The sequence below is a fragment of the Acinonyx jubatus genome, chromosome B2 (genome assembly GCF_027475565.1).
Source record: "Acinonyx jubatus isolate Ajub_Pintada_27869175 chromosome B2, VMU_Ajub_asm_v1.0, whole genome shotgun sequence".
Taxonomy (NCBI): Eukaryota; Metazoa; Chordata; class Mammalia; order Carnivora; family Felidae; genus Acinonyx; species Acinonyx jubatus.
This window is the reverse complement of record NC_069385.1, coordinates 76059983-76074557: the sequence shown is the minus strand read 5'-3', so window position 1 is coordinate 76074557 and position 14575 is coordinate 76059983. Positions and strand designations below refer to the sequence as shown.

The 14575-nt window shown below is 36.9% G+C and overlaps 1 protein-coding gene across 1 annotated transcript in view; it reads right to left on the bottom strand.

Moving 5' to 3' along the window:
- The window catches only part of ME1 (malic enzyme 1), a 190322-nt gene that overhangs the window by 59422 nt on the left and 116325 nt on the right, over positions 1-14575 (bottom strand). The gene's annotated exons all lie outside the window — the stretch shown is intronic.

Below are 14575 nucleotides of genomic sequence, written 5' to 3'. Positions count from 1 at the left end.
AGGGTCAGATTAAACAGGGCCTCTAACTGGTATATTTGACGTAAGATTGGGACGTTAAACAGGAGCGTGACGTGATAATTTCCACTTTAGACCCACTTTGGTGGTCAGGTTGAAAAACGGTTATCAGAGGGGCAGGACTAGAGCAGGAGGCTTACTTAAGAGGCTGCTGCAAAACCCCAGCCTTGCACCCAGAAACGAGAATGGGGACAGGGACAAGTAGATGGATCTGAGAAATATTTATGATAGAATTAACAGTATCAGGTGAAGAGAAGCAGCTAATGAAAAAGAAAAAAATCAAGAATGAATTCCAAATTTATAGCTTGGACAACTTGGTAAAGGATGGATTATATTAAAAAATAGGAAACCTCAGGAGAAGCAGCAGGTTCAATAAGGAAGATTCTGAGTTCAGCTTTGGATAACTGCTTTTGCGCAACCACAGAGATATGCAAGCAAAGGAAGTTGTCATAAAAAATTAAGATGTAGGACTTCAGTATTTTAGAGTTTGAACAGCTGCGGGGGAAGATAAGGCCCATGATACCACCATGAATCTCAAGTGATGTGGTACTAAAGGCTATTAGAAATGAAGATCTTAAGAACAAGAAAGTCCAACGTACAAGAAAAATCATCAACATGAAAGTTAAAGGAGGCTGAGAACAAGACTTTAAAAACAGGCAATAATTTGGGGACAGTGGTTAAGAAACTGGGAGAAGATATGGGGCGCCTGGGTGGCTCAGTCAGTTAAGTGTCCGACTTCGGCTCAGGTCATGATCTCGCGGTTCCTGAGTTCAAGCCCTGCGTCAGGCTCTGTGCTGACAGCTCGGAGCCTGGAGCCTGCTTCTGATTCTGTGTCTCCCTCTCTCTCTCTGCCCCTCCCCAGCTTGCTCTCTCTCTTTCTCTCTCTCAAAAATGAATATTAAAAATTTTTTAAAAAGAAAAAAAACTGGGAGAAGATAGAGATATGATAAACCTGATTGACATAAACATCAAAGAAGCTTGTTGGGGGCAGGAAGCTTACATAAGGATGGAAGACTGGTAGTGTGAAGAAAGGGACAGAGGAGAGAAGACACTGATTTCATCTCCCAACCCTGAAACATTGTGTGAACCAGTGACCATTACTGTTTGAAAGCACTACATGAAAAGTGGATGTCTGTTTTTTTTTTTTTTAAGGTTTTAGTTTTAGCCAATCTCTATACCCAATGTAGGGCTCAAACTCACAAACCCAAGATTAACAGTCACCTGCTCCACCAACTGAGCCAGCCAGGTGGCTGTCTTAATGAGTCTTAAATGGAAAATGGAAGTTAAATGAACTTAAAGTGGAACTTAAAAAGTGGAAGTCTTATGACAGACATGTTGACATAAAGCAAGAAGGTCAAGGGAACATTCAGGGAGAAAGTGAGGACATCAGAGAGCCTTTTATTAAGGAATAGATTTCCACAGACAGTGGAAAGGTTTGAGAGGGAGGGGAGTATTGGAAGTTTGGTTTAGTGGGGCTGAAACACAAAGCATGAAGTATGAAAAGGCACATACGTTGTGAAAAAATATATAGAAATGAACAAATGACATGTTATTTTTACATTTTAACAATTTACATTTTAATAGGAGACCAATTATAGCAATAATGCGAAGGAAGATTTTCTAAGAATTATGTCCAGAGGCCACGGATGGACTGCAAAGGTGGAGTGTGGACAGATGGGTATATGGGAGGAGTTATAAGGTTGGTCCTCAATTGTCTCTCCAATTTGAGGGCAGCAGGGATACAGGCTGAAATGCTCAGGACAGTTTGGGCTCTAACGGACCAACCTGTGCTTCTACAGACCACTGTACTGTGATCTTCCACTTCTAGTCTGCATCATTTCTTTGGGTCAGAATGCCTTCATATAAAGGATGCAGAAACTTAGAAAATGTTTTTATAAACTCCATCCGCAAATTTACCACAGACAATTAAAGGTCTCCTCAAATGCAGGTTCCAGTAAATACCTTATCCCCAGCCTCAATCATGTCATTTATTTCTGCAGTTTGAATCACTAAATCGGTCTATGTCTCCTTCTCAATTTAGTCTGAATCAAACTGTTTATTTCTAACTTGTACAAAACACTAGGGATCAAGTTCTGAGCAAGAGAATTGTAGGTTACTTTGCTTAGAGTCCTAAGATTTTCAAACTAGAAAGATCCTTAGACACAATTTAGCAACAGATAATGCCCAGGAATGCTGAATGATACCCAAGATCACAGGAACAGACACATCAGTGCATACTGCCACCTAAGAGAAAAGACAGAAAAGCCAAGTACATGGTATTTACGATGCTAATAGACAGTAAAATCCACTAGAAATCTAGTAAATCTACTAAAATCAGTTCCATTGTTTTAAAGTTCTATCTTGTACTTATCTTCTTCCCTCTTTCTTAACCAGCAATAATAGATTTAAACAAATATTTTGTGAATAAGAGCTAGATCCAAATACTGACTTGGATTGATATTCTCATTCTTACTATTCTCAAGAATGAGTATCAGCCTCAAAGGGTTTTTCTTAAAATGTCATCATTGTGATATATAAAAAGCATTACTGTAGGTTTTAAACATAATCTTCAAAGTGGCATTCCAAAAGTACTGTGAACATTAATGGCAATTACTGTTCAGAGTTCCAGGGTATTACTTGGAAAGAGATAATACTCAGATCTAGCTTCATTTAAAAAAAATCAATCACATTATTCTATAATGAAACCTCAAAATCAAAGTAAAAACAAAAAAAAAAGACTTTGCATATGTAAGTACTTAAAATAAAAACACTGAAAAATGGTACACATCCTTGTGCCACTGAATAACAAAAATCCATGCATATTATTCAAGAAAAATCTGAGAACTGTACACTTATAAATAGAGGAAGGCACAAATTCAAAAGAAATTACAAATCTGGAGTCTCTGGCACAATCATCTGAATGAATGTCGAAGTTTGAATACTCACCATCTTCCATAACTAGAGTCCACCTACCAGTAATGTGTCCTAAAGTTAAGTCTTTATAATTCCATATTAGTGGTATTTCCTATGGGAGTATTATTGCCTAACAACAATAAAAATACCAAACTATCGTGTTCCCTGCTATATTAATAGGCTCTTTTCTTCCCTGGGGGCCTCAAGAACTAAGCCATCATATGTTCCAGTGGTACTGGAGGTCTTTTAAACACAAACTGGTTTAAAACTATTTCTACTGACATCTGTATGGGTACATTTGCCTGCATGTCAAAGCCTTTTTTCCTTTAAAGCACCTCAATAATTGGTTGAATTGGTTTAACACAACATACTAAATTTAGAATCCCCACTTAATTATGAACAATTCTTAGTAACAAAATATGATGTACTCCTAGAATTGTTTTTACTTCCTTTTGCAATAAACCATTTTTAAATGATACCTTTTTTAGTTAACAAGTACATTGAGATTTCAGTCTCAATTTTCAACAGTGCAACTCTGTCTCTGACCAACTGACTGACATATTTCCAAAATCTGATTAACAAAGCTATCTTTGTGTTACAAGGGTAATTTTAGGTAGTTTGCTGAATGTACTACTATAGGGGTATGTGGAAATATAATTTAAGATCTGTAAACAAATCATTTTATTCTGGTATCACTGAGAAAGAAAAGCCAAGACAATTTCTGTGCCTAAAATAATACTTACTGAAAAGAACACTTAAAATGAAGTTAATAATCCAATGGGCTTAGACTCTAACTACCTGGATTTAAGTTCTGCCTTTTCACTTATAAACTGAATCTTTTAAGTCAAATTCTCAGTCTTTCCACTACCCTTCTGAGAACTTCTTTGGCAATTCTAAATCTATAAAAAGAATTGGAAAAATATACCCAACAGAGGTCAAATTAACAACTCAGGCCACCCACTAGTACGTAAAATACTCAGATTTTGAAAAAATCCGACTCTGTTACCAATATGATTCGTGAAAGTGAGAAGATAAAACTCTGACAATTTTACTCTCACTTCTTATATCTTGACTTTTTGATATTAGCCATCCTGTCAGGTGCGAGGTGATTATTTCATTGTGGTTTGGTGTGCATTTCCCCGATGATGAGTGATACTGACCACCTTTTTCATGTGTCTGTTGGCCATCTGGATATCTTCTTTGGAAAAATGCTTGTTCAGGTCTCTGCCCATTTTTTAATAGAATTGTTTGTTTTGGTGTTGAGTTGTGTAAGTTCTTTATATATTTTGGATATTAGCCTCTTCTCAAATATATCATTTGCAAATATCTTCTCCCATTCATGTGAATAACTTTTAGATATGCACCTATTGTTTCACTACTAAATACCTACATTTATATTTTGATAAAATATTTTAATCATAGAGAAGAGCATTAGAGAATAATATTAGCTAACATGTTAAGTGCTCCCTACACAATTTTGTGAAATGTTAACATTTATTTCAGACCAAAAAAGGGCCACATATCACTGAAACCTGTTCTGCCCCTACTTGATCCCACCTCTTTCAGGTGACCACTCTCTCAAATTCGGTGCTTATTTCCATGCATAGTATACATTTTACTACAAATGTATGACATGAAAAGCAAACCTGGTATTGTTTTTGAGCTTTATATACATGAATAGCTGTATATGAATCTGATGGTGTTGAATGGTATCTGATTCTTAGGAAATGCCACCTTAGTACCATTATTAACAGCTCAGGGTGAGCAGACTGAACTGTCTCCTTTTGCAATTTTTTCCTCAGTTCTGTAATTCTTAGATATATTAATGTGGACATGTGAAGAAGTAGTTCATTCCATTTTTATGTACTGTATAATGCTATATGCTATATATATGGCACAATTTATCAATTCTCCTGTTGATGAACATTTAAATTGCTTTCAGTTTTTCACTACTGCAAACAACACTGCTCTGAAAATTTCTGGGCATGTCTCCTTATGAATGAATTTCTCTGGGATGCAAATGCCATACAGTAGGCTATGGCAATCCTAATTACACACCAAAGTGTTTTATGAATTTACACTCTTGAAAGCAATGTACATATTCATCCACAGCCTCACAAACATTTAGCATTGTCATATTTAAACATTTTTGCCAATCTGATGGATGTGACATGATACTTGACGTCTATGAAATGGCAATAAGGTGCTGAGCAGCCATGGAAACATGCTGCTTGGACTGACCTTCAAGAAAGAACTTGCCTAAGGATGCAGTTGGACAGCTGCCTCCAGCCACAATAGTTTAAGATCAGATGCAGCATTCCATCCACAGCCATGCTCTTCCCAGGGAGTCCCCAGTCAATTATTGAGCACAGCAGTAATACTAAGGCCAGGTCATTTATACTCAAGGTGAACTCATGTAACAAGCAATCTTGGCTCTGGAGTTCCCCATTACGTTGGCTGAGACTTTGTCAGATACATATTACAGTCAGAGGTTCCCTCTGCCCGATTTGCTTCCCAGATATGCATTATGGTATGAAAGCTTTTCCTGTCCAATCCTCCCTCCTTGTTAATGCTTCACAAGCATTACCCCTAATATAGTTCTCACACTTCAATGCCAAGTCAGGAACTACTTCATAGAAACTGATATGGTGTATAGATTAGAGCTCAAACCTGTACAGAATCAAACTGTTTCCAAGTTGGGCAGGTTATTTAATTACCCTATACCTCAGTTTCCTCATCTCTGAAGTGGGAATAATAATACTATCTGCCTTAAAGGTTTGAGGGAATTAAATTAACATAAGCCCTTGGAACAACCTCTGGCACATAATAAGCACTCAATAAATATCAGTTTGGGTGTATCTGGGTGGCTCGCTCAGTTAAGTGTCCGACTTCGGCTCAGGTCATGATCTCACGGTTCCTGAGTCTGAGCCTGACATTGAGCTCTGTGCTGACAGCTCAGAGCCTGGAGCCTGCTTAAGATTCTGCCTCCCTCTCTCTCTCTGTCCCTCCCCTGCTCATGCTCGGTCTCTCCTCTCTCTCAAAAGTAATTAAACATTGGGGCGCCTGGGTGGCTCATTCGGTTGAGCGTCCGACTTCAGCCCAGGTCATGATCTCGCGGTTCGTGGGTTCGAGCCCCGCATCGGGCTCTGTGCTGACAGTTGGGAGCCCGGAGCCTGTTTCAGATTCTGTGTCTCCCTCTCTCTCTGACCCTCCCCTGTTCATGCTCTGTCTCTCTCTGTCTCAAAAATAAATAAACATTAAAAAAATTTTTTAAGTAAATAAACATTAAAAAAAATAATAAATAAATATCAGTTTTTATTTGTCCGGTGTGATTTCCTTATTTATCACCAGAGTTGTGATTAAGCTGGAGGATATTTGAAACCATAACTGAGTACACAATGACCTGGGAATATTTATTGGTCCCTTCCTTAGATATGTGTGTGTGTGTTTAGGTAAGTGTTATTATAGCATGTGGGTAAAGGTAGGGTGATCTCAAAATACTCAGTGATAACAAATAGTTCTAGTCTTATTGTCTTTATCAATGATAAATCTGTATTCTAGAACTTGTTCCTCTAGCATTTGGGTTTTGATTTTTTTTTTCCTCATAATAAATTACATATACAGGTAATGCTAAGGAATGCTAACTCTTATGAGGCTTTGATTAAATGCCTTTTCTATCATAAAGTGCAGTATACATTTGGATTTTATAGTCTACAAATCTTGGGACTGTTTGATTAGTTTCCTTTAAGGGTGATATTAAGAATCGATCAAATGATACATTAAAATTTCATGAGATAATGCAGAAGTCAGAGCTAGTATTCTTTTTTAAATTGATTTTTTTCCCTGAAATTATTTTCCCAGAAATGTCCACCAGTTTCTCCTTAATAATTTTTCTAAAATCTAGAGTAATTATACCCCAAATTAATCTATCTGTGAAGAAAGATCAAGAAAGAAGCTCAGTAACTAATGCATCTTTCCTATACCCTTCCCCCCCCAAAGACCAGGTTAATGAGAATTTGGAAGAGCATTAGGTCTTTAAGAATGACCCAAACATTTATTGTAATTAGATTCTGTTCCCTATCTTCTGTTTTAAAACTAGGAATTTGGCCAAATATAAACTTCTAGAATAAGTAGATGCTTATAAAAATAAAAGTCTTAACTTTGTGAAATATATTTTCTATCTCATTCCAAACTTCTATATTCCTTCAGAGCAAGAAAAATAACCTCTATATTATTCCAAAACCCCATGTGAAATGTATACCCAGAGGTCTGGGCCTACAGATCTCTGTAATGAATTTGTGAAAATAGATCATATATCCCATTCTTTAATCCACCCAATGGAAAAAACACCAGGATTGTATATTAGAAAATAGTGCAGGAGCAAGTGATGGGAAGAGAAAAAAAATTTGTAAAATCTTGTTAGTAAAATAAGTGATATTATCATCCTTCAGTTGACTTGTATGATAAATTCCTACTGGGTTTTCTACGACATATATACTATTAAAATATATTTCTTATCAGACTGTATCTGCTTTTACATATTATAGTATAACTTATCTTCTAAATCACCACTCTTCATTTCTCTTTTAATTGTTAGCTGATCTCCAGAACAGATCAGGTTCCAGGTTTCTGGGTAAATGAGCAATGATCAAAACCCCTCTTCTCTCTAAAATTCCTTCAAAATTAAAAAAAAAATAGCTTGATCTTTATGCAGGACAAATCTTATTAATCATTAAACTTTCTTCTGAGTAAAGCAATCACCACTCTGGTTAGTGACTAGAAACATCTAAGAAACTGGGTTTCTCAGAACCATGTGCTACAGCAAGATAACTGGGATTTTCCAAACATAGCAGTCCTTGACCAAGTGATTTTGAGAAACACTAGACAAAACAAGACAGGTCTTCAATCAGCATTTGAGAACTCAGAACTCTAACATACTATTGTGAACTGATAATCTCTAAGAGGCTGCATAATATGTGAACTTATCATTCTTATTTAACTAGAAAATACCAGTTCATAGCCCAAAAAGTGCTGAAAAGAATACTGAAAGACCAAGCATGAGCAACTCTTAAGATACGGTTAGGAAAATCCCCGAGCTGTTTAACAGTTTATGATAAAGATCAAAATCTGTAAGAGGTAATTATTATTCTATACTGGTAAATAGAAGAAGGATGTCATTTTTTGGAGGGGGAAATTATTTTTATTTATTTATTTACTTACTTACTTATTTATTTACTAAATGTTTATTTATTTATTTTGAGGGGGGCTGCAGAGAAACAGGGAGAGAGAAAATCCCAAGCAGGCTTCACGTTCAGCTCACAACTGCAAGATCATGACCTGAGTCAGTATCAAGAGTTCAATGCTTAGAACACCGGGGGATGGCTCAGTTGTTAAACGATCACTTCAGCTCAGGTCATGATTTCATGGCTTGTGGGTTCAAGCCCCACTTCAGGCTCTGTGCTGACAGCTCAGGGCCTGGAACCTGCTTCAGATTCTGTGTCTCTGCTCTCTCTGCCCCACTCTCACTAATGCTCTGGCTCTCTCTCAAAAATGAATAAACATTAAAAAAAATTTTTAAGTAAGTCAAATATAGTTTATAGACACGGTGTCATGAATTCACCCCCTCTTCTGTTCTGAGGGCTGGTCCTATCAGTTCACAAGAGAAGAGGTGCACAGCAGCTGAGCAGGAAGAAGGGGAATGTGGCCACAACGGAGTCACATGGAGGCTGCCAAGGGGGTTCGTGAAAGCTGGCAAAGCTTAAATCATAAGCATATGTGGAGTAAAGAAGTCCCTGCTCCTCCTTCTCATATGCACTGTATTAGTCACTTTGTTTTCCCATAAGTTGATAACAGTAACATTTTGTGGATTCTGTGGTATCTGGGAAAAAGGAGAAAGGTTTATATTTTCAAATCCCCAGTTAAGAAGGAATTTTTTTTTAAATTTTTTTTTCAACGTTTATTTATTTTTGGGACAGAGAGAGACAGAGCATGAACAGGGGAGGGGCAGAGAGAGGGAGACATAGAATCGGAAACAGGCTCCAGGCTCTGAGCCATCAGCCCAGAGTCTGACGCGGGGCTCGAACACACGGACCGCGAGATCGTGACCTGGCTGAAGCCGGACGCTTAACCGACTGCGCCACCCAGGCGCCCCAAGAAGGAATTTTTCAATAGAGGAGATTACAGATTTGGAGTGATGCTCCTTATAAACAAAACATCAACCAAGGGACATTCCAAATTCTCTACATACCAAGCAATGTAAAGACAATATGGAGTGTATAGGAGGTTATGACTTCAAGGAAAAGGTTTCAATTTCATAATCAGAATGTAAGACAGTAGGGACAACATTTAAAAATGTAGCCATCATTAAACCAACTCATCGAGACAGACTAAAGGACCTTAAAGATATGAATATGAAGGTATCCTTGATACTCTACCACCAAATAAATAAACAAATCCACAAAAATCTCCTTTGAAACCATGGCATAGAAAAGTCTTAACACTGTCATGAAATCCTAACAAAGAGAAGGGTTTTTTTTCCTGAAACATATGCTACCTTACATGTCACATTACTGTATGTTAAATTTTAAAAGGTACCAATTTCAAATGTTATAGAAGATAATTTGTATCCAAGCACAATATTCTAGGCCTTAACACAGAAGTATGTGACAGATTTTTAAAAGCCATCTGAAATAGGAGAAAGTGAAACAAAGGATATCAGCATCAAAGTTGGAAAGACTTCCATATTATGCTTTCAAATAATCCTATGGTTCTATATACCAGGGAAGCTGGGCTTGCTGTGGTTAGGGATAATTGGAAATGCAATCAGCTACTGGCTCTGACTGGCTCCCTAAATGTGAGGATTAGATTCACACAACTAAAGCCAAGATGAAGTTTTCCTTTAATACTGAGGCCATGCATATCATGTATTTATAAATCTCTATTGTTTTAGCATGCATATACTTAGCATATCTATTGTTATATGCAAACAATATTGATTTAGTATGCATGTACTTAGCATATCTTTAGCCATATGCAAATGTTTTATATATCTATATATGTTTTATATGCCTATAATTCTATACATCTAGAATTTACATTCACATTCATATATCCGTTTATAGAATTCAACTATTAGCTCCATGGAATCAAGGCAAACACTGCAATATTAGTTTCTAAAATGAGAGTTTCAAATGATCTCTTTTAAGAAAATACATAAAATAAGGTTTTGATATTCCTATGAGCAAATCTTTTGCAAAAATACAGTTAAATATATTGACTAGATATATTATAGAGAAATGCTATTTTTTCTAGCTCAGATTCACAAGAGCCTTGGTTTAAAGACTGCTTTCCAAGTTTTCCACTGTTATCAATTTTTAACAAAATATTTAAAAAGTTACAAAACAATCAAACATCTCAATGCAAAACATATTTTCAACAAAAGACCCTAAAAAGTCCAGTCTTATTCTGTGACCAGAAACAACATTCCATGACTGGAAAGAAGTTTTTCTTCTATGGTGAAGTATTTTTTATCTAAAAAAAGATAGAGGTTGGTTTTCCCTTAAACTCTTTAAATAAAATTATATTAATAGATGCAGATGATTGATTTTATGGTGCCAAATCAGGTAAAAGGACTACCAGTTTTGAAAGAAGATTCTGTCTGCCAACAACAAGAATGTGTTTCATGTTACGTGTTAAGAAATGGAAGTTACATGACACCATCTCTGCGGCTTCAGTTAAGCCTTATTCCACGGAGGCTATTTTCCCCCTTTTTTAAAAAAAGCTTTTATTTAAATTCCAGCTAGTTAGCATCCAGTGTAATATTACTTTCAGGTGTACAGGACAGTGATTCTGCCAGTGCTTAGAAACTGTGCCCACAAGTGTGCCTTACCGACCATACTTGGTTAAGCATCTGCTAACCTTTTATGTCAAGAACCGTATTTTGATAATGAAAAAAGGTAAGCTTTCAACTGCAATTTTTTAATCCTTGCCTTGCCTGATTCACTGCTGTGTTGGACACTGTTAATCCCTATTTCCTGAAACTCTTATCATTTAGCCTGCTAACCCTCCATCATCTGGCTCTTTCCCTCTGCTGGGCTGATATCCAATAATCTGCTAACACTGAAATATGGGAAAGGAGTATAGAAAATTATTACGCTTACTACCTGACTTTTACATTTCAAATTTTCCTATAGTATTGATAAGTGTATGTGTCCATGGTTATGTTAAAAAGGAGAATAGATGGAAAGTGTATTTTTATTAATTTCTTGATTATAGAAGTTCTATCACTAATAACAAACTGCAACAGGGAAAGAGACTAATAACATATGCTATATTTCTCTAGTTCTATGATAAACTGTTAAAGATTTTTAGACTAAATGCCAGCACATTAAGTCTTAACACAGCCATCTGTTTTGAAATAAACTTAATCCCACCTCAAACAAATAATTAAGAGATAAATGATAGCATTCCTTTATAAGAAAATATAGCAATAAACATTCTCTCAAGGGTAGCTTTTAATATATTTTGGGAACTACATAATTAAAATAAGCAAGCCACTTAGATATCCATTAAATTGTCATTTATAAACAGAATATTTATATTCTCATATTTACTCACTGTAAAAGATGTGTAATGCTAACCACTTCACTATCATAACTGTTTTCTTTAATTTTTTGTTTAACTTACATTACAGTTGGTTAGTATATAGTGCAACAATGCTTTCGGGAGTAGATTCCTTAATGCCCCTTACCCATTTAGCCCAGCCCCCCTCTCACAACCCCTCCATAACTTTTTTACAGCCTGTGAAATTCAATGGCTTTGAATCTGAGCTCTCAGCTCTCACTTTACTCAGAATCAGCCAATAATCCTACATTTGTAGGAAATACACCTGAAAAGCAATGTTCACATGCCCACCACAAATATGCGGACTCTGCATCATAGATAATCACAGGTCGAGGAAGAACAGAGGTTCAGTTAGGCTTCTGGCAGAACAGTGCAAACACTATGGAGTATAAGGTAACACAACATGGGGACAACATCATATAGGATGTGCTAAGGCAAGATCATAGCTTGCACTCTCAAACTAAAACTGAGAACAGAAATAAAATTTGTGGGGTGCATAATCGCTTGGCTCAATCGGTTGAGCATCCAACTTCGGCTCAGGTCATGATCTCACGGTTTGTGAGTTCGAGCCCCACATTGGGTGCTGCACCGAAGCACAGAGCCACTTTGGGTCCTCTGTCCCCCGCCCCCCTTCCCCATCCCACTAACTGTCTCTCCCTCTCAAAAATAAACAAACATTTAAAAAAATCAAATTTGTAATGTGACTCTGTGTAGCAAATCTCATCTTCTTGGATCTCCTGCCATCGGCATCCCAGACTTCAAAATCTAGGGTTAAGGTTTCGGTCTGACAAGCAAATAGCTTGGAAGCTGACACTCCAGTCATCACAGCAAGAAAAACACTGAACCAACTCAAAATTAACAATTCATGGACCAATCACACTGCCCACGGAACTGAAGGGACAAATTGGCAAATACAGGTAATCACGGGAGCACACGACCAGGAAGCAGCCCTGCCACTGGAGCCAACATCTGTGCCAATGTGTCAACTGTAATTGATGAATGGCTGGGGGCCCAGTGAAGGCTAACTTGAGAGTTAAAAGCTCCTAGGGGGCCCACTCTTAGAGGAGGACCCCTCACAGTTTTACCCTTCAGAAACCTCACCAGGTTCTCACGATGAAGATCAGAGAAAAATTCCCTTATGCTTACAGCAGAAGGAAGAGAAAAGTAACCATTTTGAAATACTCCCAGTTTCCAGTCTTCTTAAAAAGGCCCCACTAGCCTTCCAAATGGGGAAAGAAAAATACCCATCTTAGGTTCACTAAAGACTGAGACCTAAACATAGGACTGCAGCAGGCCTCCTCTTCCCCCCACAGTTTATTAACACACCAATGGGGCCTAGTATGATAGGAGATTACAGATTAAAAAAAAAAAAAAAAAAAAAAACAACAAAAAAACCCACAAGCCTCAGACTCTAAGAAGTATGTAGGAAAATCCAAAGATAACAAGGGAGACAAAAACAAGGACACTCAGAAAATTTTGCCTCTAACACCACAGCTATAGCAAACAGTATACCCAACCTAAGTCCTAGCCACAGAACAAAAACCCTCACACTAAATACCTGTTTTCTCTATTTAGTTCCTTTTACAGCATACATCATATCCAGCTTTCAACAAAAAAATGCTAAGCATGCTAAACGGCAAAAAATACAGTCTGAAAAGACAAAACAAGCATCAGATCTAGATTCAGATAAGATAAGATTTTGGAATAATCAAACCAGGAATTTAAAATGACTATGGTTAATATGCTAAAAGACCCAACAGAAAAAGTGGACAACGTACAAGAACATATGGGTAATGTAGCAAAGAAATGGAAACTCTAAGAGAATCAGAGATGTTAAAAATCAAAATCATAGTCACAAATTAATATTGCATTTGATAGGCTCATTAGTAAACTAGATATAAGAGGAAAAGATTAGTAATCTCAAAGATATGTCAATAGAAACTTTTTTTTAATTTTTTTAATCTTCATTTATTTTTGAGAGAGAGAGACAGAGTGTTAAATGGGGGGGGGGGGGGCGGGGAAGAGAGGAAAACACATTTCTGAAGCAGGCCCCAGGCTGTGAACTGTCAGCACAGAGCCCAATGCGGGGCTCTAACTCACAAACCGTAAGATCATGACCTGAGCCGAAGTCAGAGGCCCAATTGACTGAGCGATCCAGGCACCCCTAGAAACTTCTAAAACTCAAATGCTAACAGAAAAAAGAATAGAATGGTCGGTCAAGAACTGTGGGACAAAAGGTATAATATATGCATAATGGGTATACCAAGAGAAGAAAGAAAGGAACAGAAGAAAATTTGAAGTAATAATGCTAAGAATTTTGCAAAATTAATGACACATGCCAAACCACAGATCCAGGAAACTCAGAGAATATCAAGCAGGATAAATACCCTACCACCCCCCAGCCCCACCCCAAAATCTATAATTAGATATAACATACTCAAACTGCAGGAAATCAAAGATAAACAGAAACTTTGAAATAAACCTGAAGGGGAAAAAAAAACACCTTACCTACAGAAGAAGAAAGTTAAAGATACATCAGACTTCACTTCAGAAGCCATGTAAACAAGAAGAAAGTAGAGTGAAATATTTCAAATGTTGAAAGAAAAAAAACCACCATCTAGAATTCTGTATCCAGCAAAATTATCCTTCAAAAAGCAAAGGAAAAATAAAGACTCTCTCAGACAAATTAAAATTGAAGAATTTTGGGCCAGCAGACCTGCCTTGCGAGCAATATTAAAAGAAGTTCCTTGGAGAGAAGGAAAATGATGTAGGTCAGAAACTCAGGGCTACACAAAGAAAGGAAGAATATTACCTTTTTTTATCTTAACTGATCTAACAGATAACAGTTTGTTCAAAATAATTATGGTAATAATGTATTTGGTGATTACGGTTTATACGGACAAGTGAGATGAATAACAGCAATGTCATAAGAGACGGCAGGAAGGAATTTGGAATATTCTATTATGACATACTATTATGTATGTCTATTATGACTGTTGTGCGGCGATCTAGTGTTATTTGAAAG